Here is an 11,318-nt window from a genome sequence, read left to right on the forward strand (position 1 = left end):
GCACCTGAATCAACAAATAACATGAACTAAATACACATAATATGCACTGGTTTACACCTTTGAAAAACTTTAAATCCATAATAATTTTGAGTAAAAAGGCTTCGGAAATGGCTAAATCATAAAAATTAGCAAGAAAGGAAAGGAAATCAAAGAAATATTTTTTTAATTCTCCGCAGCCAAGTTCGACCTCATGAACTGGAAGCAGCTCCAACTTCGGGTGAAGTCCGACTAATTCCCCGTGGCTTTAAACCAGTCCCTTGCACCAATTACTGCAGCGACGCCCCATGGAAAGACGACTTGAGCTCTGCGCACACGACAAAATCCCTGACCTCCCTCTCTGCACACACAATCCTCGCAGACTCATTAAAAAAACCCAGGCTCGGGTCTCTTGTTTTGCATGTGTGCGTCTTCCCTTCAGAGCTTTCTGAGAATCCCTTTCTTGTCTCTTTTCCACTTAAGTGAGCCCCAGACTGACCTTCACGGAGATGAACAAGCAAGAAGTTTCCTGATGAAGGTATTCACCACCTTTTCAGACGTATTCTTGTCGTGTTCTCTCGGCAGAGAAGATGTTCTTTGCAGCCGAATGAACGCGTGAAAAGAGCCGAGTCGTGATCTGCAAGAAAGGAAATTTAAAATGAATAGGTCATATTTATGAGTAACCAACAAATAAACATGTGAACAGTGGGTTTATGTACATATTTTAAACAAAAATGTCATAGTTTTCAATTTACAAATTGGGAAAATTGTGACTTACTCATTAAAACAAGGAGGAAAAAACAGTCGAATCAATCCAGCTATTTAATATTTATAATGAAAATAAATTTGACATGAACTGTCAAGCAGTAAGAGTAGAATTTGCCCAAATTTGCCATTACCTTTGTTAGCTAAAATAGGACATTGCTACCTACAAGTAAGCTTAAAATTAGCTGAAAGAAGACATGCCTAACTATCTACCTTCCTACCTGTTAGCCTAAAGTTACCTACCTAGCTTAAAGTTAGCTAATAGAAGACATTCTTTACTACCCAAGTTAGCTTACAGTTAGCTAAAAGAATAAATTGTTTACTACCTAAGTTAGCTTACAGTTAGCTAAAAGAAGACATTCCTACCTACAAGTTAGCTTAAAGTTAGTAAAAGTTAAAAGACATTTCTACCTTTTCAATTTTCAAATTGAGAAAATTGTGACTTACTCATTAAAACGAGGAGGAAAAAACTGTCAAATCAATCCAGCTATTTAATATTTATAATGAAAATAAAATCTGACATGAACTGTCAAGCAGCAAGAGTAGAATTTGCCATTTTCAAGAGATATTTGATCGATAAATGTCATTTTATGGACGTGTTATTTAATAAACCTTGAGTAAAAAGCTGGAAAAATTTCAGCAATTTCTTCTGGTGGCCCAAAAAATATCTCCTGCGACCAAATTTGGGGGGAAATAACTGCTTTAGAGGACACACATTATACTCCTTCACTACTTACAGGACACAAAACTTCAGTTCTTGGCACCTAATGTTGACATTGGCAAATTACGTGCCGCGGAATCCGATATGAATATAATTTCTAGTGATTCTGGGCAGAACAAACACTCCTGTCTTTCCAGAAGAGCCAAGGTGTATAAAGGGGTGATTTTCAACAAAAATTTCATATCTTAATGAATTTTTATGAAAAGATTAAGTCATAGTGGACGGCAAAATCCAATTGTGCTTGATCGTCCTTGAAATATCGCTCTGCAAATCACGTACGACGCGTAACCGGAGACACACAGAGAGGACAGATAAACACAAACTCGTACCGTGTCGCCTTCACGTGGCGTGATCTTCCTCTTCATCTGGTGACGTCTCTTCTCGGCTCCTTTAATCTCCAGCTGGAAAACCACCGTGAAGTCTATACGTACAGTGTAAAGGCTCCAGACAGGAAGTTAATATTTCACGTCTTGCGGAGACTTTGAGCTCACAATGAGCGGGCGAAACCACATGAAACACCGTTTGATGGTTAAAGAAAGTGGTGAGGAATCAGCCTGAAGAAAGAGTCAAAGAACATTGTCTCTTGGAAGTCGTTTATCTGAGAGAATTGGAGATTGAAGAATTTGAACCACAGGAAAAAGAAACCCACAAAGAGTGAATCCGAGCTCGGTCGATGTGATTGTGCGACTGTAAACTCTCACTGACGTATCAAAGCGGTGCTCTTTGTTTGTGTTTATAGAAACACGGGCAGTGAAATCAGAACTACAGCACAGAACACAAGGAGCAGAGAAGTAGGACTCACGCTTTTTGATTTTTAATCACAAAACTTCATCGTGACAACTTGTAGACTTGACCTTCCTGAGGTTAAAAAACCTGAAGATCTGCCAGCAGGCTTCCTGTTCTGATCAAACCTCAGACAAGTTAGCTTAAAGTTAGCTAAAAGAAGACATTGCTACCTACCTACTTGCCTACCTACCTACAAGTTAGCTTAAATTAGCTAAAAGAAGACATGTCTACCTACCTAACTACTTACCTGTTAGCTTAAAGTTATCTAAAAGAAGACCTACCTACCTACAAGTTAGCTTAAAATTAGCTTAAAGAAGTCATGTCTACCTACCTACCTACCCGTTAGCTTACAGTTAGCTAAAAGAAGACCTACCTACCTATCAGTTACCTAAACGTTGGCTAAAATAAGGTCTTGCTACCTACCTACAAGTTAGCTTAAAATTACTTAAAAGACATGCCTACCTGTTAGCCTAAAGTTACCTACCTAGCTTAAAGTTAGCGAAAAGAAGACATTCTTTACTATCCAAGTTAGCTTATAGTTAGCTAAAAGAAGACATTCCTACCTACAAGTTAGCTTAAAGTTAATAAAGTTAGTTAAAAGATGTTTTTACCTACCTACAAGTTAGCTTAAAATTGGCTCTATCTATCTATCTATCTATCTATCTATCTATCTATCTATCTATCTATCTATCTATCCTGCAGCAGTTTTAAGGTGTGTTTATAACCCATGTCAGTCTGTTGTTAATGTAACTACAGTATTTCTTTTGCCAAGTTTCCTACACTTTGCTCGTGGCTCTGACGCAGGATCAGTGTGTGGTCGTACCTCTGACCCCTCCTGCTGATCAATACTGCCCCATCTGACCACTTCTATTCCTGGCCTCGCTCCCTGCAGCGTCAGCCCCTCTGCCCCCTGCCCTTCATATCCGCTGGCCTCGCAGGGACCAGCCGGGGCACAGAGCGCTGCCTGCTGCCAGATCTGACTCATTCAAAGACAGAGACACTCGGCGACACCACTTTATACACAGGGCCGGTCGCTGTTTTTGTGTTAACGGTGCGCGTTGCTGCCACGCGCGGTCACCTGGGAACAACTCGCTGTATAATTCAACACAAAGCGCAGCACCTCACGGATATGAACAGATGACCACTCTGAAGCAGATCAGGGCCATTTATGATTTATTTACAAGGCTCTCAGTGTAAAAAAGCTGAGTGACCCAAAAATGTAATGAGAGCAGCAGAATATAAAAAGAGCCGGTCTGACCCACATCCAGTTTAAATGCGGAGAGAGCGTTTTAAAAAAGGTACAGTTAGTCTGACGACTTCTTCACGGTCTACAGACTCAAACTGCTGCGATGTTAAAAACACATGAAAGTACAGTACTTTCTATCAAACACACACATATTTGCACTTCGTTCGCAGTGAGGACACTCATTCACATAACCCTAGCACCTTACCCTAACCTTAACCATCACAACCAAGTGCCTAACCTTAACCCTAAAACCAGGTTTTAACCCCCAAAAAGTCCTTAAAAGATGCGAGGACCAGCCAGAATGTTCTCACTTCGTATGGTTTATATGTTGTCTGGTCCTCAGAAATGAAGTTCTGCCTCATTAGGACCAGGTTCTGGTCTCCACGAGGATGACTGGTCCTGAAAAGATCGGTTGTTTACGACAGGTCATAGACATAATGCATTCCCTAGCCCCTTACCCTAACCACAACCATCACAACTAAGTGCCTAGCCTTAACCCTAACCCCAATTCTAACCCTAACCCTTAACCCCAATACTAACCCTAACCCTAAAACCAGGTTAATCCTCACCACCCTAATCCTTTTAAAAAACAATTCTAACCCCTTAAAAAAGCCCTTTAACTCTGTGGAACCCAGACAAAATGTCCCCACAAAGATAGGTTTTAATGTTTTTTGGACCTCACAAAGATAAAGTCTTAACCCGTAAACAGCCCATTTTTAGTTGTGAGGACCAGCTAATGTGACCTTATAAGGTCAAAATGGCCCCAAAATCATAGATTTTTAATCAATAATGTGTCCTCACCGTCTACTGCAGACACACAAACTTGTTTTTATAACTTAGTGAACACAAGTCGTTGACATTATGCATTCCCTACACTCTTAGAAATAAGGGTTCCAAAAGGGTCCTTCTACAAGGGCTGAGGTTCTACATGGAACCATTTGCTTCTGAAAACCCTCTTCCTGAAAAAAGGTTTTTTTAAGGGTTCTTGGTAACACTAACGGTTCCAGTAAGAACCATTTTGATCATTTAAAACCCTTTCCTGAATAAAGGGTTTTAAAAGGGTTCTCCTATCAGGACAAGCCGAAGAACCTTATATGGATCTACTTAGCACTTTTTTTTTTCTAAGAGTGTAGCCTTAACCCAATTCTTATCCTAACACCTAAAACCAGGTCTTCACCTTGTGGAGCCCAGACCAAAATGTCCCCACAAGGATAGTTTTTTTTTGGAGCTCACAAAGATACAAAGACGAAGTGAGGCGGTTCTCGTGGATCTCCAGGAGCTGCTGGTGTTACGCTTCTCGAGATCCTCTTCGTCATCAACCTGAAACAAAAGAGGAGACGAAGAAGAAAATGGTTTTGTTACAATATGAAAAAAAAGCAAGAAAACATCCAGCAGCTGCTCTCAGATCCTAGTGCTAAAAACAACAACAACAACAACAACACAGAGACACACCGAGTGAGTGTGTAGACTCACTCCCCAGGATTTGCACTGAACGTTAACCTTGGACAAACAACACTTCCACTTCCACCAGTGAGAGTGTTATTTATGAAGTGTCCTACACTTGTCAGCGAGGAGACAAACTGCTCCTGGGACAGAGTGTGACGCTGCTGTTTCACAACAGGAAGAGCAAGGAAGTGGAGATGATGATGATGATGATGATGATGATGATGATGATGATGATGGTGATGGTGTGTTCTTCTCTCACAGCTGAGGATTAAATCCACACAATACCATATTTTATTATGCGGTGAAGCAGTTAATTGGTATTAATAAGTCTTAGGTTATGAAGTAGGAGATACAAATGCATTAATGTGTAGAAAATGATCGATTTAAATGCACTCTGTGATGCATCGATTTCAAATGTGTGCGTTTCTAACCACCACGGCAAATTCGAATGATTTTAAAAGGTTGCTAAGTGTTTAAAAATGAGGTTTTAAATTGTGTAAAAAAAAATCTTAACCCTTAAAAAAAAAAAGCCCTTTAAAGTTGTGGCGCTCAGACAAAAGTGTCCTCACAAAGAGAGATTTTTATGTTTTTTTGCACCTCACAAAGATATAGACACAAGCACACACTCATAAACGCTCCCAATATCAAACCACCTTATTAATCTAATGCAACTTCGTGTTCAAAAAACACCTCTGTCTTCATCTATTGAGTGTTTGTTAGAAAGAGAGAGCTGTTATTCTCTCTCTCTCTTCTGCCTCCACGGTCCAGTTAGTTTGGACGCCTGCAACAACACAACATGAAGCAATTAGCTGCGAATATTCACTGTGGACATTTTACTGAGGCAATCAGCATCAGAGAGTAAACTGTGGGAGACAGAGAGAGACAAGAGTGTTTGAGAATGACAAACAGAACAAGAGAGAATTACATTAGACAGACGGTGGTGGCTCACTAACATGCCACATGAAGAAGAATCACAGACTTTAATTTAAAGATACATATTTTCTTTTAGGCGAACAGGGTCAACGAGTTTGATCAACGGGTAAAAATGTGGATTTAAAATGTTCCACGTTGTCTAAAGCTGCTGCGAGGTGACGACTGAGTTTTAGTGTACGGTAAAAAAACAAGAAATAGAAACATAGAATCTGGATTTTTTTTTTTTGTGGCCTAAACAACGTTTAAGTCATGCAGTACTAAAATACGCATGATCCAGGTATGATAGTCCGACCAAGACTAGCTCAACTTTAGTCAGACTAACGTGTTTACGTGACATGAAGAAAACCAAAAAATTTTCTTAGTCCGACTAAGACCTGCTCAATTTCAGTCAGACTAATGTGTTTACATGACATTAAGAAAACAGTATTATTGTCTTAGTCCTACTAAGACCAGCTCGAATCTAGTCAGACTAATGTGTTTACGTGACATGAAGAAAATCGAAAATTTGTCTTAGTCCGACTAAGACCTGCTCAATTTTAGTCAGACTAATGTGTTTACATGACATTAAGGAAACCAAATTATTGTCTTAGTCCGACCAAGACTAGCTAGATTTTAGTCAGACTAACATGTTTACATGACATTAAGAAAACCGAAATATTGTCTTAGTCCCACTAAGACTAGCTCGATTTTAGTCGGATGAATGTGTTTACATGACATTATGGAAACCAAATTATTGTCTTAGTCCGACCAAGACTAGCTAGATTTTAGTCGGACTAACATGTTTACATGACATTAAGAAAACTGAAATATTGTCTTAGTCCGACTAAGACTTGCTTGATCTTAGTCGGACTAATGTGTTTACATGTCATTAAGGAAACAAAAACATTGTCTTCGTCCTACTATGACTAGCTCAATTTTAGTCGGAATAAAGCGACTAAAAACGGACTTCTAACATGCATGTTAACGCACTCACCTAGTTTGGCGCATCCTACTGGTGATACATAGTCTGAAAATGTATTATTATAATTTTTTTCATATTACATAGAGTATAAATCTCCCCAGCTGTCGCTGTACAGAGATGATATCATGTTAGAGATGACCACTGTGCCAGTCGAAGGTGCTGAATGGGCAATAAAAAGCCGACATAATGCAGCTGTAATGGCGGTAGAGCAGATATTACAGCAGACTGACCCAGGGTCAGAGTTAGAGAGAAGGACAATGAGGCCTCCACTGTGTCGTCAGTGGAAATGATAGTGATATAATGCAGGTTTTTAGACAAATTAGCGTATCGTGGCTGGTCGTGTTAATCATTACTTTGGGTTAATGTTTGTGTTGTTTTCTCTAAAAAATAATCTTTACAGATGGACATTACTGAACGCACACGAGAGTCCACAACCCAGAGAAGGAGGGTTCACTTCTCCTCTCTTGTTAAGTTGTTGTTGTTGCCCTTTAGAGGAAAACCATTATGTTCTCCACAAGCATTATAATTAGTGCCGTTACTTCAGGTCTGGTGTTATCACGCTGCTCGGTCAGTGAACTCTTTGCTCGGGATTAGAGGATAATTTTGCTTCACAGCAGCTCCGGTCCTCCTTCTCTAAGCTTTGCACATTAATTCTAATAACTTTGTACTCGAGGTAATTAATGAGATGTGAGGGATATGGAAATGAGAAGCATGAGATGATGAAAAGGGGTCTTCCACCGATGGAATGCTAAGCAAATCAAGCGCTTCCTAAAACGACTACCTGCATGAGCCAAACACAACTGCTGCTGTTCCTGCTCCATGCAGCTCCAAATTTACCCTGAGTAGCATGTTAAATTAAAGATATCACGCATAACTTACTGAATTAGTGTTTAATGTTTGCGCACACAGTGTGACAGGGTGTTTTTATTGTATTTTTGTTCATAGAAATTAGCCTAGCGAACTTTGAACTGTGGCTTATTTCCGAATCTATGAGTACTTTTGCCTCTGTATAATACGTTTTAACATTACAATGGAAAAAAAAAAAAGCAGCCTAAACGCTCTGTGTTCTCAGGGTTAATGCTAAGGATTAATTAAATGTTCCTTCTCCTGCTGTGACGTGTCAAAATAGCTGCCGTTAAAATAGAAACGCCACGCGAGAAACAGTCACAACACGCATTGCACCGTGTGGCGAAACCAGTGCAAACAAACTCTGGCTGACACTGAGAAGTAGAGCAAGAAATAGAACACAGTCCCATTCCCGTGTCTAATTTTTTCCCATTTTTCCAACTGTCCCATTTGCTCCTTCTTAAAATACACACTAGCAAAAGTATAAATACACTCCATGTTCAGTGTGGCCTCATTATTCTTTACACACATGCTCCATGCAACACATTATGACACCGAACGCCTGTGCTGAAACATTATTGTTGACCAAAAACACACACACACACATTGTGAGCGTTGTTTTGTGGAAGTAACACATTTTTAAAATGCACAGTGGGGCTTTGACGGCTTATGACTCAGGCAATTAGAGTCGGGTAATGTTACTCCAAAAGGCAATTATGCATCTTTTCTAATTAGATATAAGACACAATGATACATGAGAGGGATATTACAGGGATATAGCGCTAATTATAAAGAGGGAACATTTTAATTTATATAAATATATCCATAGTTTGTGTATATTAACAGTCACACAAATACGAGTGTTAGTTACACTGAAAGTTCTAATGAAGGACTGAAGCAGTTCCGTGATCACGTTCACTCCCAAGTTTCAAGTTTCTTTTTCCTCCACTTCTCAGCTCTCAGGCTCGCTGTGACCCACGAGTCAAACACAAAGTCTGTGCCATTCTTCAAAAAAGGAAGGGAGGAAAAAAAAAAAAAGCCTCAAGGTTTTTGAAGAATAATAGAAGTGGAGTTCAGAATTACTGATGCTATAGGTAACCTTTGAGACCAGAAACAGAAATCTCAGAGTAGCTCGCTTGAGTTCAAAAAACCCAAACACGGCCGTCTTCAACCTCTGCTAACCTCGCTATCGTGAACTCGAGTGGACACTTTAAAGCAAAAAAAATTCTCTGCTTAATAAATTTAAATTTAAAAAGTTTAATGAAACAATAATGGTCATTTATTCTGAAAAGTACAACTTTGTCGCAGTCACTGACAGATGTCCATTACTATATAGTATCTCCTCAAAGTGGGCGGAGTCATCATAGCACGGCTGCATGAAAGTGCTGTGACTAGGGATTCAGTGATTACTCGCGTGATACAAGTTACAACTTGATTACAAAAGAGATTTTGCCGCAAGTTTTCGTTTAATTCATGTCTCGCTTGGCCTGTTCGGCGCAGGGATCATTGTTCCATTGTTAGCAGATGCACACCGCACATCCGGATTTCAGCTAGCGCGATGGTGGAGAGTGAAACGGCAAAATATGTCCAAAGTGTGGTACCCTTTCACGCTTAAACAAGAAGCCAACAGGGTGCAGTGCAACCACTGAAAACGACAACTGGCGTACCAGAAACAGCATATCCTTAATTATTCAGCATCTGAGCCGATAGCATCCGGTTGCTAACGCTTCCGGCACACGCTAACGTAAACATTGGTGTTTAATGTAGCTTACGAGGGCTTCAGCTATCGAATAATTTTGTAATCGAGTATTCTACCGATTATTCCTCGAGTAATCTGATTTTTTGAAAAAATTACAAAAAAAAACAACACTTTAAAAAAAAAAAAAAGAAAGAAATAATGATAATAATAATAATTTTGCGTTTTTGCGTCCTCGAATCCAAACTAAAAATAATAGGTTGGATACTCAATTGCAAAAACATTCCATAGCTGCAGCCCGAGCTGTGACACTGTTTTACACGCGACACAAACACACAAACTAGTGACTTGTAAAGCAGTTGTTTTCCTGATCTTACAAGGCTAGTTTCCCACTAACAGACAGTAGGGGGCAGAGGTGGATACGGCCCCTCAATCTCCTCACAACGCAACATTTAACCAATCGCAATAAGAGTGTAGGCGAATCAGAAATCAGCAAGTTTTGTATCAGCGCGGCGTTTTTTCCACATAATGCCAATGTTTTTGGAAGCCCTTGTGATGTTGTGTATACAGCTAATACACACAAAAAAGTTGTGTGTACATGTACTATGGACAAACATCACTTAGCCTGCCACATAGTGTCTATTGTATAATGTATACAAAATGGCATGTAAAACCATATGATCCAACGCAGACTGGATAATTTCACTACGCACAGCTTTATCCCCACGTCCATATGACACATTACAGTCGTGATGAAATACAGGGAATCCGAGTAGATCCGCCACCCTTGTGATTTTTTGTATACAGCTAATACACACAAAAAAAAGTTTTATGTACAACGTCTTCCTCCCTGTTTTTGATACAGTCCATAGACCTGATTATAATCTGAATAATACACCTCAGGATGGTATAAATTGTGGAATCACAGTAACAGCTTCACTGCCACAGGTCGGGTGATTTCAGGTTCTCTGTTCCTCGCCTGGCTCACCTTCGTGAAAAGACCGCATTTTCCTTCTTTCATCAACTTTTCCTGCTGAAAACCATTCATTGGCTGCTGCGGCTCATTTAAAGTTAGATCCACTCGCTGCTCAGAATTCTGTTCAATCCGTCGCGTCTGGAGCTCTTCGCGACCTGCATCAGACACGCTTTTAGTTGAAAACCGGTCAGACCTCACAGCTCCAAATTTTGGCGAGAACACTTTGCCTTTCCGAGCGCCGACAAACAGCGGAACGTCAACACACACACACAGACACACACACGCTATTAAAATGCCTGGTGTGTCTCAGCGTTTCTCCAAGAGAGCAATATGAAGGACTCAAATTAGTGCTCTCTGATCTCTGTAAGAGTCTGAGTTTCTCCCGCGTGGATGAAGTTTTAAACCATTAAAAGCTGCCGTCTACGTGCGCGGTGTACGTTTTATATTGTGCAATTATGATCTCTACTTACTTTTTTTATACTTATGTTGAATTGTGTTATTTAAAATTGCTTTGTTTTATTCATTTAATTGTCCTCTTGACATGTCGACGATGCCAGTGTCTCTGCCTCCTACACTTTTATGATCTCTGTATTTTTTAAACTGTATTTATTGTCCTCTGAGTACGGAAGAAAAATAAAAGTCAGAATTCTTCTGAGTTTAAAGTCAGAATTCTTCTTAGTTTAAAGTCAGAATACTGAGAATTAAGTCAGAACTCTGTTTACATTCAGAATTCTGAGAATAAAGTCAGAATTATGAGTTTCAAAGTCAGAATTCTGAGTTTAAAGTCAGAACTGAGAATGAAGTCAGAGTTCTGAGTTTAAAGTCAGAATTCTGAGTTTAAAGTCAGAATTCTGTTTTCAGAATTCTTCTGATCTTAAAGTCAGAATTCTTCTGATCTTAAAGTCAGAATTCTGAGAATGAAGTCAGAATTCTGAGTTTAAAGTCAGAATTGTTATTTTTAAAGTC

The sequence above is a fragment of the Microchirus variegatus genome (assembly GCF_963457635.1).
Source record: "Microchirus variegatus genome assembly, chromosome: 19".
Taxonomy (NCBI): Eukaryota; Metazoa; Chordata; class Actinopteri; order Pleuronectiformes; family Soleidae; genus Microchirus; species Microchirus variegatus.